Genomic DNA, 15,354 nt, shown 5'->3' on the forward strand with positions numbered 1-15,354 from the left:
ACATCCAAAATACTTTTGTTTTGTTCTACTTAAGATACTGATTCTGGTACGTAGGTATACTTGTATACTTTTTGAGAAAATACTTGTATTTTAAAAGTATACTTTTAGTTCAGAGCACTTCAACCCCTTTGTGTTTATAGTTGTATACCGTGTAAGGTTCGGTATACTTAGTTCACTATAAACAATAGCTCTGATACCAATCTGTCACACCCCGAAACCGATGGCGGAAACGTTTCGGTGCGGAGGACGTCATGCGTAGTATCACAACAGTTGTATCGTAGTAAGCGAAGTAAACACAACCATTACATTATAATATGAGTATTTTCATTGTTCAAAAACATAGTTTATACATAACAGTATATAACAAAAGTAAAAGACATGACTTCAGAATGTTCCGTCTTCTCCAAAAGTTGGCAACAGTACCTGTCTATTGATGCCCTGAGAATACAAGCAGTTTTAAAAATATCAGCATAAAGCTGGTGAGTTCATAAGCGTTTAATTCTGGTGAAAGAAATATTTCTTTGATTCTTTGAAAAGTTGTTTCCCAAGAAAATCCTATATTTTCTTATGAAAGATGTTTAATTATCCATTAGTTACACGTTAAACAGCCTGTTTATGAAAGGTTAAGTTATCCCAGGAAAATCCTATATTTTCCTTAAAAGTTGATAGTTGATTTTCGATTCTGATACGAGGTGTACAAGTGTCCACCATACTTGTATCGATAGATGTAGTTTCCTTGAAAAACCCTGGTTATTCGTTGTAAGATGTATTAGCCTTATTACATAAATAAACTAATAAAATAGGTAGTGAACTTAGATCCTAAGGGTGTTACTGATGCCCTCTAGTAATCAAATCGGTTATTACTTTGAGGTTAGTTCACTTGTTTCATTATTACATAAGTAAATTTTCGCTACCTAAGTTGTGAGTGCCATAACCGTACTTAGACTGGATAAGGCACGTAACGGGGGCCAGTATCTTTTATGACTTTGTCACCCCTGAACCTAACGGTTCCACTGTAGCTAGCAGCGAGGGTGCGGGATATTCAGTCCCATATAGATCTATACATAATAGTCACGCTCTCCCTCCAAGAGATTCTGGTTATAAGTCGTAGTCCTCCACTCACGAATCCGATGGAGTGTTACCAAGGACATGTCTCAAACTTAGCCTAACAAATTTACAAGTAATAGTACGAAAATCCTGCTTATGATTTGTATAAATCCTTTATAAAATATCACATTTTATGATAAGATTTACAAGTTCCTTGCTTTAGTTTTGAAAACTGTTTCTACGAGTTGATATCTTAATCGATTGGTAAAACGGTTTTCTGAGTTAAAAGCATAATGAACATATAATCATCTTAAACAAAATAATATATATGAGCACAAGTTTCCTTGTACTTTTGCTTGTATTCCCCCCTCTGAAAACATGAAAAACTCGGAAAAAGTGTAGGAGTATGAACTCACTGTTTTGACGTGGGATTCGAGTGTAAGTTGCTAGGAATTGCTGAGTGTCAAATAAAGCTTCGGACACAAACGGATCCTATTTAGGATGTAAAAGTATATATATATATATATATATATATACATTAGGTGAGGGCATAACACTATTTGTTATGGAAAGAAACCACCTTAGGGACTAGGAAACACTTAGAACTAAGTGTTTGAATTACATGAGTTTGAAGAGGGGAGTTTGCGGCCCTAATCAGGAGTTTACGGTCTAGAAGTTTATGGTCTAAGTGTTTACGGTCCAGGTGTTTACGGTCCCTGGGTTTACGGTCCCTGGGTTTACGGTCCAGGTGTTTACGGTCCCTGGGTTTACGGTCCAGGTGTTTACGGTCCCTGGGTTTACGGTCCAGATGTTTACGGTCCCTGGGTTTACGGTCCAGGTGTTTACGGCCGTAAACACTTGGCGAAAAGATTCGATTTTCGGTGTTTCAAGGTCCTTTCTGGCCTTCTGGAAGTGTTCTAAGACTCGTTTCTAAACTTGGGAGGGTGTTGTGGCAACTTTGCACCCCATAAATAGAGTTTACGGTCAAAGGAGATTTCCTTGACCGTAAACACCCTTCTGGTCACGATTTCTAGGTGTTTAACAAGTGATTCTTGTATCCAACAAGCTAAGGGTAGTGTACTTACGTAGTAGAAGCTTGAAATGAGGTTTTTAGCCTCCAATTACTAGTGTGTGTTCTTGGTGTTCTTGGTGAGAGAGAAAATCTAGAAAAAGATGCGATTTATGAGCTAGGAACATGGATTTTCCACTAGAAATGAGATAGAAACACAATCAAGGTGAAGAATCACTTACATTCTTGAGGATCCTTGGGCAAATTCGATGTTTGTAGAGAGAGAGAGAGAGTAGAGAGAGAAAGCTTCTGGAGTGTGTAAAGTGATAAATGAAGGCCACTCATCCCTTATATAGGGGTGAGTTTACGGTCAAGGGGCGGGGTGGAGGGTTTATGGCCATAAATAGGGTTTACGGTCATAAACAGAGTTTACGGCCGTAAACTATGTTTGCGCCCGTAAGCTCCTCTCGAAGGGTCGATTGGCCCGGATGCTATGCTTTGACTTAGAAAACCTCGTTTTTGAATACGAAACTCAATCGAACTGAGCTTAGAATATTCCGCTAGCCCAACAATGATACTAACGTGAACGAAAAATAAATTAAAAACCCAAATTTTATTAACGAAAATTGGGTAAGGATAACGGAAAAAGTTTCGGGTTGTCACAGTGCTTGTGGAAGTTCTTTGAAACAAACTTTAGTTGGACAAGGACCAAGTCACAATCTTATTTATATGAAAAGACAAACTTGTTTTAACTGTGGGACTCCCGGTCAGGTTTCTAGAAATTGCCCATATCGTTCATATGTTCCTTACTATGAAATAGGTTGGAAGAACGTGCCAAGGGGGAGATCTTCCAAAAGAAATCCTTTGAGGTCACGTTCACGCAATGGTTATTGGAATACTAAAAAGGCCAAAAATAAAACTCCCAAGGACAAAAGGGGCATGTCGGACAAGAAGCCTAATTCGAGAGATGGTTCAGCCAAACCGAATTCGGTGAGGTCAAAGTCATCTCAAGGATTATCTTCTAGCTCACACTTGTGATTCAAGTCTAAATCAAAAGGTAGTTCCATTTCAAAATCAAGTGTTGAAGCACCCATTAGTCCTGTAACTTATTTATGCTCCTTATCTGATAAACATGATATGTCATAGGAAAGAGTATCTTGTGTAGATAGTAATGGTAAACCCAGCTTCAAAATGGACTGGGTTCCTAAAACCTACTAATCCCGCACTCTGTGCCGGAGCAGCTATGGAGGAATATCATCAGACTTCGGTATGTTGATAGTGGTTGTTCCAGGAACATGACAGGAGACATCTCTCAACTGCATGACTTTAAGAACTTTAATTGAGAGTATGTGTCCTTTGCGGGAAGGGAGAAAGAAAATATCACTCCAATGGGGACCTTATTTAACGGCATGATGAATTTTGAATATGTTAACTTCGTTTCGGAATTGAAACACAGTTGAGGCTAAATAAGTTGTTGTTTCTAAATATTGTTGTTCTCAGGTTATCTGGATGCAACTTCAATTGCTGAATTACGGTTTGAATTTTCTTGATATTCCTGAGTTTTCTTAAAATGATTCGTTTTGAAGAATAAAAGTTTTTTTTGTACATTTTGTATTTTTTTTTTTTTCGTTAAATTTGTTCATATTTTTTCCTCTATTCATAAATTTAGGGGGAGAATTAAAATCAAATAAAAATCATAAAATTCAAAAATATGTCTATTTTATTTCTGTTTTTATTTCCTTTTGAGAAAAATCAATAATCCAAAAATATTTTTATTGCTTTTGAGCATATTTATATTTTTTTATTTCTTAGTTATTTTTATTATGTGCTAAGTTTATTTTATTTTTATTTGTTATCTCAAAAAATTCATTTGTCTTAACACGCGAATTCAAAAAGAAGAGACTCAAGGAGACTTTGTCGGAATTTTCTGTGCTAAAAGAGATCTTGAAAGGAATTGTCGGAATTACACTTCACACTACTTTCACAAGGAATTGAAGGCATGAAACTATACAAACTATCAGTTAGGAAGTATCTTTCTAAGAACTGTCGTATTTAAAGAATTGAAAGTTTGAAACTGTACAGATTGTCAAAATTGGTCTTGTCAGTTATCTTTACCTAAGAATTGTCACGGCACTAGGGCGATTCACCTAATCGGGAAATAGATATCGCTGAACATCCCGCCCAGGGTCTTGACATTCTTTGTGTCATGCAAAACTGCAGAGACTCAAATGTATTCTCGAATACGTTCTCCGCAGGTAAGGAATTAACGGTTATTGGCACTAGGGCGATACACCTCGCAAGACACGATTATTGTTGAATGTCCCACCAAAGGGCTTTGACCTCGTGTCATGCTAAACTGTGGAAATATGTCCTCGGATATTTTTGTCACAGGATGGTCTTGTGAGTTATTCCTAATTAACTCTCACTAGCTCTAGAATGGTACACTCAGTTGAGATTTAGAAACCATTGAACGTCTCGCCAAGGGCCAAGTTAAATTGTTAACTTGAATAACTATATTGAGATCTTTGATCGAGGATATGCAGGGGCTAACATCAAAAATAGTCATGAGTAGTTCTCTGATACTCAACAAATCGCAGTGCGTTCCTCCGTGTTCACACAGATACTGCGAGTAGTTTCCATCTGAGCCAAGGTTGGGTCCTTGAACAACTGTGATGAGAAGGGTCTTTATATGTCACAACCCCAAACCAGAACGACGGAAACGTTTGGGGGCGGATGACTTCATGTATAGTATCATAACAAATATGTAATAGTAAAGAAAGCAAACACAACCATCATAGCTATAATTTAAAAGGTTACATTTTTTATAGTGTTACATGTTTCCCAATAAATTACAATATGATGACAAAATGAGTTTTGAACTAACGCCTTAGCGTCCCGTCTTCAAAAGTTGTTGGTTACCTGTTCACTGATTCCCTGAGAATACAAGTAGTTTTGAAAAGAGTGTCAACAATTAAGTTGGTGAGTTCATAAGAGTTTTGTTTGAGAAAAATGTCGTTTTTCTTTGTAAAAATGATAGAGTGTTATTTCCAGAAATCCAATATTTTCTTGTAAAATGTATTGTAGTCTTAGATAACCTGTTCACTGTATTGTTACAGTTTTAATTTGATTAAAACTCATTGTATGTATGTTTCCCTGAGTTACTAGTTGTATATTACTAGTAAGTAGTATAATGTATTCCTTGTAATGTAACAGAGTGTACTCCTAGAAAACCCATAGCTTCCTTCTATAATCCCTTAGTTTATACAAGTTATATAAAATCAAGATTTAATAAACCGTTGAATATAATGGGTCTGCCCTAAGCCCACAACCAAACAAGGAAAAGGACCTAAAGCGAACCCACCAATTCTAAGTCGATCGTGTCTAAATTTTATATAACTCTAGCGTATACACGTAGCAGTTATATACGGAATCTAACAATTCTAGACGAAATGTAGTCTTAGCTACCCTAAGACTGATATGTGTAAATGTTGTACTTGAAAATAGCATACTGTAGTTTTACATAAATAAAACTTATTTATGTGATTGTTAAACCCTGTAAACCGTATGTATTGTTAATACCCCATGTGAGTTATTATAACCATGCTATGACCCAGTCGGCCTGTAACGACGTTCTTCAGGCGTCGGAAACGTTATGACATTTGTCACCCCAAACCTGCCGGTCTAACTGTAGCAAACAGTTTAGGTGATGGATTGTCAGTCCTCTACAAATCTATACACAAGTATCATGCTCTCCCTACAAGAGATTATGGTTACAGTTACAGGACTTTAATTGCAGTACTTTAAAAGCACTGTGAAGCCAAATGTCTCACAAATTTATTCATTAACAGGTTTACGTCGAATGAAATGAAAACTCCTTTTTGTTGTAAATGTAAGTATTACCCTTTCATAGTGTGTATGTAGTATGAAAATAATTATACATTTATATAATTTTTCTAAATCCCGAAAGGGTAAAATAGTGTAAATGATCCCCAAACTATACCTATTATAGTTTAAAATGTATGTTTCGATGAGATGAACACTTTTGTATTTTGGCAACTTTGCATGTAAGAGTTTGTGAATTTGGTAGTAATGTCATTTCGTATATTTGATATTTTCACGTAAGAGATACATAAAATGTAAGAAAACATAAGTAATGGTTTGTAGTTTAACACAAGTTTTGTTGTGTTTTACTTGTATTCCCCCCTTAAAACATAGGAAAAGAGGTGAAAAATGTAGGGGTATGAACTCACCTTATGTGTGATCGCGATTAGATAACGAGATAAAAACGGTGATCTTCGAGCTAGAATACGGGAAGCTAGTCGTATCCTAATAGTTAAAACACATATTAATGTGTGAATATATGGAACTAGGAATGCAAGTGTTTCATGAACACTAGATAATATAAGAACTTACAATGATCTTATAATATACTGCTTGAAGAAATGAAGCCCCATGAGATGTTGATCTTTAAGTTTAGAAAGAAATGATGTTTGAGTTTTGAGAGAGAATTGAGATGAAGTGGTTTACTGGAAGTGTGGAATGATCTCCATTCTCCATTTCATGATTTAAATAGGAAGGAAAAGATAGGATTATGAGGTGATGTTTGCATTGAAATGTGAAATTATCATCTTGGGAAGGTAAACTACCAAATTAAGTGGCACCACTTGGCCACTAAATGATGATTTCGGCCTTAATAAAGGGTGATTTCGGCCTAGCATGACCGAAATCCCTTACATTCTCACAAAAGGTGATTTCGGTTTTGGGTGTGGTCCCTAGATGTGAGTTTTCGGCCTAGACATGAACCAAGAAAGGGTTTTCGATCCTAAGTGGTCCAAACCTTGAGATTTTGGTCACACACACATGACTTTGGTCCCCACAAAACCGAAAACTCAATCCTCTTAGATTCTTAAAACCGAAAACGCAAATGTAGTTCATTTATATATGGATTTAAACTAACCTTTTGACTTATGTTGACTCATATTAACCTAAATCAACATGGGTTTCAATATATATTTATACATAACTTATATAAGCATGTCTTCATGGATATAGATGACACAATGAAACAAAGTTACAATTGTGGTTTTACTTATAAACATTAGATCTTTAGATTTGACTTGACTTCAAATTTACCAATTGTCACATTATGACTTTGTGATCCACATGGACTTTTTAATCATGGTTACTTTTCAAGACACAACAGTGGTCGACAAAGAAATTTCATTCGAAGGAACAAGAAGTGAAGATTATTTTTCAAAACACAACCTTTCAACCCCATAAGCAAGATGAAGCTGTATTTGAAGTTACGTGTCGAATTGCATTGAAGCCTCCTCAATCAGTTTGCTGCTATCTATGAACCTGCTGAAGTGAACCAGAAGAAATTATTGTACGAATTGTAGCCCTAAAATTTTAATTATATAGCAGGGTATTGATTTTGGGAAGCCAAACGCCATAAGTTGGATTATTCGAGGGTCAAAGTATAAATTTGAGATTTATTTTGTAAATATTTTATGAAAACAGGGGCTAAAGAGTTAATTATGTACCTTATTTGAAAATAATTGTAGAGGAGGGGCTGCATGGTAATTATGAGGACTTAAGTTGAAGGGTTTTTGGTTGGATGGGGTTAAAAAGATAAAATTCGGACTTCATTTGTAAAGGATTTCAAGGGGTAGGGTTTAAGTGGTAAATTGTAGACTTCTTTTGGAAAAAATTTTGGATGGGAGGGGCTAGAAGTGTCAAAACTGTATGTAAGTTGTATGGAATACGGGTTAGAACACGTCACCCTACGTTGCAACCTCCATATATATACATCAAGTGTTCCTAACCCTAACCCTAATAACAAATCAGCCGCCACCATATCATCTCCACCCTCCCAGCCGTTACCTCCCTCCTCATCTAGCCACCCCGATCAACCGAGGCCATCGGCAGACCATGTTGCCGGCGAAAGACATCGCCACTGTTTCATTCCGACGACAAGCGTGGCTGTAGTTTCTGTTTCCGCTCTAAACCACCACCTTCCCCTCCTGTTACTTGTCCGCAGCTAGTGACCGACGTCCGCCGCTGCTGTCTGGAGGCTTCTCAACACCGTTGACGTTTTCGTCCGCCTCATGCCGACGTGAAATGGTGGCTAGGTTGTGGTTTGTGATGTAGTTGTGTGAGTGTGTGGCTTATGTCGACCGGAAATCATGAAGAACCACCATGGCCGTTGACCATGGTGGCTGCCGCACACGACGATGCTGTTGCCGCGAATGGCCGCTGCTGCCGCCCGTTTTCTGTGCTACCGTCGTCGCCACCCACCATAGGTGGGTGTTGGATTTATTTGTCCGAGCAAAAGGATGTGGGTGCGTGATTCTGCTTCAAGATCTGTATGGTTTGCGTGTCTACTTGACGGGGAACCAAAAGAGATCACCGCCACCACCATGAGGTGGTGGCTGTCGTCCCAAAACTTTTGCTGTCGCCGTCGTGGGCCACTGGGAGGGTGGCTAGGGTGTATCTCGCAGATCAGAAGCATGTATGTGGGTGTTTAATTCAATGGAGAGGTGTGGGTGTTTATTTGGTCGGAAAAGGAATCACCACCACCGTGAGGTGGTGGCTGCCACCATGTGTGTGTTTATCTTAGTGAGTTGGTGTGTTTTTACTTGAGTTTTAGCCTTGTAAAATGTAATTGGAAATGTAATAATGAAAAGAAATTGAAAACTACCACCTTAGGGTGGTGGCTGCCGCCACCGGCCGCCGTGTCGGGTGGCGGTGTGCTTGCCTTGTGAGTTTGATTCGTTTGGGGTGCTTGAAACCCTAATAGGCCTTATAAGCCCTAATGGACCCTAATTGACCCAAATAAAACCCTAATGGGCTTAATGATATTCTAGTGGGCTTAATAGGCCCAATAAAGCCCTAATTGACCTAAAAGCCCAACGAATTGATAAATGGGCTAATATTTGGATTGGAAAACCCTAATGCCAATAAAACCCTAATTTGGGGAATTAACCGGGACATGCAGGAATTATTTAATAATTTGAGATATTAAATAATAATCATTGGCAAAGATTAATGTAAGCGATATTGGACTTAATGGATTAAGTCCTTAATGGGTTAAGTAGGAAACTTAACCCTAATCATCATTTTATGTGAAACCGTAATTTCACTTGGGCCATAGTTGGGCCTAGATGATTATGAGACATTGGGCCATTGAAATGCCAATTGTTTGGAATGGAATTAATGGTTGGGCCTTAGGGTAAGACCTATTAAAGGTTGGGCCCAATTTGGAAAATTAGGCCATATGTTGGGCCTTGATTCCTAGTTTAACTTTGGGCCTATGGATTGGGCCTTAGGCTTGAATAAAGCCAAGCAAGGGGGTAATGTAGTAATTACCCAAAGTATGTACTTATGGTTATGTAGTGGAACCCAATAATTAATTGGGTGTTATTTTGGTGTTGACAGTTCGGGAATCTGTCATCCAGCAGCTGGGGTTGAGTCTGCGGGACTTCAGCAGTGTGGGATTGTGTCTACAGGACTTCAGCAGTGTGAGGTGAGTTACCTTCCAGTAGGGGTGGGTCTAAGGCCACAATGCCGGCCCACCAACATGCGTGGTTGGTAGATAATTGTCTTTGTGATAATGATCTTGGTATGTTTATGTTATATGCTCATAAGATATGCTTATGTGATATGCTTATGTGATATGCTTATCTGATATGCTATGTGTGTTAGTGGTAGTAGCAGGGAATAGTTTTTCCTTGACTTGGTCGTTAGGACCGAAGGGTAGGTCAGTACCCTAGATATGCCTTATTGTATGATTATATCCTATTATTGTATGATAGTGGTAGGGGTGAAATAGTCCCCGATTACCATTTGAAAGATACCGATGGCAGTTACCGGTTGAAAGATACAGATGGCAGTTACCGGTTGAAAGATACCGAAGGGGGTATACAGAACCCATGCAATGCTTATATGTCTATTTATGATATGTTAGTATGTAATCAGCATGTTTATGATGTTAGTATGTGATCAGTATGTTCATGATATATTATTATGTGATAGTGGTAGGGGTGGAATAGTCCCCGGTTACCGGTTGAAAGATACCAATGGCAGTTACCGGTTGAAAGATACCGATGGTATTATGTGGTATGTGGTATGATGGGGGAACTCACTAAGCTTCGTGCTTACGGTTTACAGTTTTGGTTTCAGGTGCTTTGTTTCAAACGAAAGGAGCCGGCTTGATCGCAGCGCATCACACTATGATTTCTGCACATGAGATCCTTGGGATTACACTATGATATGGTTTTTATGATATTATGTTTTATTATTGACACTTTGGTTTCGACATGAGACATTATTATTGACGGTTTTATTACATATGGTTTTATATTAACTTATTTAAAAATGAAAATTTTGACCTGTATTTTTGGGATGTTACAAGTTGGTATCAAAGCCTTGGTTTGAGGGATTCGGGCACACACACGGGTGTGTCTGAACTCAAACTAAGGACTTGGTATGAAAATTTTCAAAAGTAAAATCATTTTATACAAAGAAGTTTCAAAAGAATTTGAAAGAGAAGAACTTTGAAAAGGACAAGGTGTGTGATGCGTGCAATCAGCCGAGCTCAAGTAAGTTTTCCCCAAGATACCCATACATGTTATGTTATGATCTGATATGATATTGAGAACTGCATGCTAGATTAGGGCTGAGGATCTAGGAAGGATGCCTTATATGCCTATTGTATATGCTTGTAGACTTGCATGCTAGTACTGATCAGTCAGTAATAGGATAGCATGTTTAGGTTATGCCTGATTGTATGAACCTTTGAATTGCATGTACAGACTCCTGAGTAGAGGATAGTATGGTTTGATTGGAATATGATGGTTAGATTTTCCATTGTCTGAATGTTGCTTGCTCTGTGCTTTGTGGGACTCTTAGTAATGTGAGCTAGCTATATTCATGAAATAGCTAGTTGACATTTTTGGGAATCTTTCAGCAGCTGAGGACTGGGTGAGTTCGGGAACCTAAGAGAGCCTAGGATATGTTTCAGTAGGTTAGTAGTGAGGTTTAGTGAGACTAGGTGTACCGGTTTGAGGAGGTGACTTGGAGGATTCGAGAGGATTACTGAGGAAAGTATGGATAGGTGTGGAAGGTAGTATTGGGCCCGTACTACTGAAAGCACATGATCCATACTCGAATCGGTGAGAGTCTTGGAGAATCTGAGAAGCTTTTGGGAGGTGTTTGTGACCCGGTTTGGGGACAGAGGATGTTCCAGTTGTTGCAGCTTAGCCATTGGTAAGTGAGCTAGTGAGCGTGACAGGGTGTCAGACCCTGAAGGATATGATATCCAAGAGTTAAAGATGCGAGATCGATTTGGAGCACCCTGGGAAGAGTGGGTCGTGCCAGGTGCGTATAGTAGAGGGTCTCGGGAAGAGATCCATGACTTTTGATCCTCATCTGAAAGGCCAGAAGGGCCAGAGTCAGTACTGCACATACGGAAAATGCACATGGGAGTGTGTCGCTCCAAGGGTTTAGGTTGCTACAAGTGAGGCAGGGTTAATCATGTCAGCTGAAGGTGATCTGTATTCCTCCATATGTTGCGGTTATGTCATTTTCTATTGCTACTAGATGGATGTTGGGAATACGTATCGCTTTGGAATTGTGGGTGAGTTTGGATAAGTCGGACCTCTGGTCGGTTTTCTTCGGGTTATCAAGGATCATATGTGTCATCCTACATGCTGAAAAGTCCTTGATGAACCCACAGAGGGATGTACCTTGCGGAGCGAGTTCCGCGTGTACCGTTATCATTCCTGATCTTTGTCGAGATCTGTGCAGGAGTATTGTTTGGAAGATCCTCGGTCAGGGTTAGAGTGATAGTTCTCCAGTGAAGTCAGCGTTCAGGGGTTCTATCATTGTTCAGTTGTGGTCGACAATTGTCTATGGATGAACTTTGGAGTTCAAGGCACCACCGTTGCTAAGGAAGGATTGGTAGCATGAAGATAATGGAGTCAGTTGCGAGTGTTGGATGCATAAGTGGTTGGTCATCAGATGTTCAAAAGAATGGTATTTCCGCATGAGCTGTGTACGGTTAGAGTTCGGTGGTGCTACGAGATTGGAAGTGGGAATGAGGATTCGTCAGCCAGAGTGAAGGTTAAGGCCTTCAGTTGGCAGCATGGTAAATGGACTAAGGTGTCAGACTGGACCAGATTTCAAGAGTACTCTTTGAGATTTCAGAGGATGGGCCGATCTTGAGGTTTGACTGGTAATTGATTGTTAGCATTGGTAAGCTCAGATTGTCGGCAGTGGACTATTAGGAAGTAAGAAGGATTGGAAATCCTTCAATTCTCACGTGCCGTGAAGACTTAGTCGAATCTAAGTGGGGGAGAGACTTTTTGTAAAGTCCTCCAAATGTGAGTTCTGGTTGCGCGGGGTGCAATCTCTTGGGCACCATGTCAACCAGAAGGGTATTCTATTCGATCCGGCCAAGATAGAGGCCGTGATGCAGTGGGGGATTCCGAGGTCTCCATCTAAGATTCGGAGTTTCCCGGGTCTAGCAGATTATTACCGGAGATTTATACGGGACTTCTCCGAGATTGTGGTTCCTTTGACCCTACTGACCAAGAAGTTGGTGGCCTTTCGTTGGGGGTCTGAGCAGCAAACAGCCTTCGAGACTCTCAGACAGTGGTTGTGCGAGGCACCGATTCTCACCCTGCCAGAGGGTGTAGATGATTTCGTGGGTTACTGTGATGCTTTGATCACGGGCATGGGTACGGTACTGATACAGTGAGGTCACATGATAGCAGGTTTCGGGAACCAGGTTAGAGTTCCGGTTAGGACTCAAGTTCAGTGATGTGTTAGGTCGAGTGCATGTTCGACCCGGTTGGAAAGTGTTGTAAGACTACGGGGGTAGTCGTAGCATTCACTAGTAGTCAGATAGTATGGAAAGTGTTGTAAGACTACGGGGGTAGCCGTAGCATTCACTAGCGGTCAGTTAGTATGGAAAGTGTTGTAACACTACGGGGGTAGCCGTAGCATTCACTAGTGGTCAGTTAGCATGGGAAGTGTTGTAAGACTGCGAGGGTAGCCGTAACATTCACTAGTGGTCAGTTAGCATGGGAAGTGTTGTAAGACTGTGGGGGTAGCCGTAGCATTCACTAGCGGTCAGATAGTAATAGAGTGTCGTGAGACTGCGGGTAGTCGTAGCATTCACTAGGTTGGTAGATGGCATGAGCGTGTTGTTGGAACGCGGAAGGAATAGTAGCACACACCAGTTTGGGTGTAGCAGTGAAGATATGGAAATCCACGTATAGGATTTCGGAATTACCCAGAGGGATTAGATCTGGTTGAGCCAGTGATAAGACTGTAGGAACACCACTATAGTTATGAGATCAGGGAAGCAATGGACTGCTTAAGGACGTGTGAAATAAGGCTACCATTGGTCAGGTAGCAATCACTTTTAGTCTTGGATTTGATGATGACAAGATTCGATGCATGGACCCGATCGGTTAGATCAGGAGGTTGTTAGAGCCATAGTGGTAAGATAACTAATGGCAACCATTGACAGACAAGGATATTGTTCATAAGTTGTGTGGAGCGACTGCGTGTGGGTCTTCTGACTCCGCAACCGGGTCGGGGGCCAGTATTTCAGATGATTGGCGAGCGAATTGAGACCAGTCAGGTCTCGTTAGATTCTGGAAAGCAGCCATGTGGCAACATACTGCTTCAGGCAGTTCAGCGTTCGGGCAGTTTCAGCATTTAGGCAATACTAGTATTTACGTTCTAGGTTGCAAGTTCGGGCGGAATACCAGATTGTTTGGGTCATGCAAAATGACTGGAAAGGATAATTGGGTCTGTGATCTCAGTTTTCTAGTAGGGACCACAGGTTATCAGAAGCTGAGTAGTCAGTTTAGGGATAAACAAACTCTTCAACGATAATGATTCAGTATGTGTGGTCTATCAGGGATTCAGACCATCCTAAGACAACAAATTTCAGACCAAGTAAATGTGAATTTGTTGCGAGGAATTCGTTCACCTGCGGATTTTAGGGCTTTGCGAAGATTGGTCACGACTACCCTTGGAAGGCTAGGGTGTGCCCAGGATGGTGACCATGTTACTAGAGTGGTTGGATGTGTAAGGAATGGTAAGGAACAATTTCGAGGACGAAATCCAATTTAAGTGGGGGAGAGTTGTAACACCCCGTTTATTTCATAAATAAATAGACGAAATTATTGTATGAATCGTAGCCCTAAAATTTTAATTATATAGCAGGGTATTGATTTTGGGAAGCCAAACGCCATAAGTTGGATTATTCGAGGGTCAAAGTATAAATTTGAGATTTATTTTGTAAATATTTTATGAAAACAGGGGCTAAAGAGTTAATTATGGACCTTATTTGAAAATAATTGTAGAGGAGGGGCTGCATGGTAATTATGAGGACTTAAGTTGAAGGGTTTTTGGTTGGCTGGGGTTAAAAAGGTAAAATTCGGACTTCATTTGTAAAGGATTTCAAGGGGTAGGGTTTAACTGGTAAATTGCACACTTCTTTAGGAAAAAATTATGGATGGGAGGGGCTAGAAGTGTCAAAACTGTATGTAAGTTGTATGCGATACGGGTTAGAACCCGTCACCCTACTTCGCAACCTCCATATATATACATCAAGTGTTCCTAACCCTAACCCTAACCCTAATAACAAATCAGCCACCACCATATCATCTCCACCCTCCCAGCCGTTACCTCCCTCCTCATCTAGCCACCCCGATCAATCGAGGCCATCGACAGACCATGTTGCCGGAGAAAGACATCTCTCGTGCCACTGTTTCATTCCGACGACAAGCGTGGACGTAGCTGCTGTTTCCGCTCTAAACCACCACCTTCCCCTCCTGTTAATTGTCCGCAGCTAGTGACCGGCGTCCGCCGCTGCTGTCTGGAGGCTTCTCAACACCATTGACATTTTCTTCCGCCTCATGCAGTCGTGAAATGGTGGTTGGGTTGTGGTTTGTGATGTAGTTGTGTGGGTGTGTGGCTTCTGTCGACCGGAGATCATGAAGAACCACCATGGCCGTTGACCATGGTGGCTGCCGCAAACGACGATGTTGTTGCCGCGAATGGCCGCTGCTGCCGCCCGTTTTCTGTGCTATTGTCGTCGCCACCCACCATAGGTGGGTGTTGGATTTATTTGTCCGAGAAAAAGGATGTGGGTGCGTGATTCTGCTTCAAGATCCATGTGGTTTGCGTGTCTACTTGACTGGGAACCAAAAGAGATCACCACCACCACCGTGAGGTGGTGGCTGTCGTCCCAAAACTTTTGTTTTCGCCGTCGTGGGACA

Source organism: Lactuca virosa, chromosome 4 (assembly GCF_052849685.1).
Source record: "Lactuca virosa cultivar CGN04683 chromosome 4, Lactuca_virosa_CGN04683_v6, whole genome shotgun sequence".
NCBI lineage: Eukaryota > Viridiplantae > Streptophyta > Magnoliopsida > Asterales > Asteraceae > Lactuca > Lactuca virosa.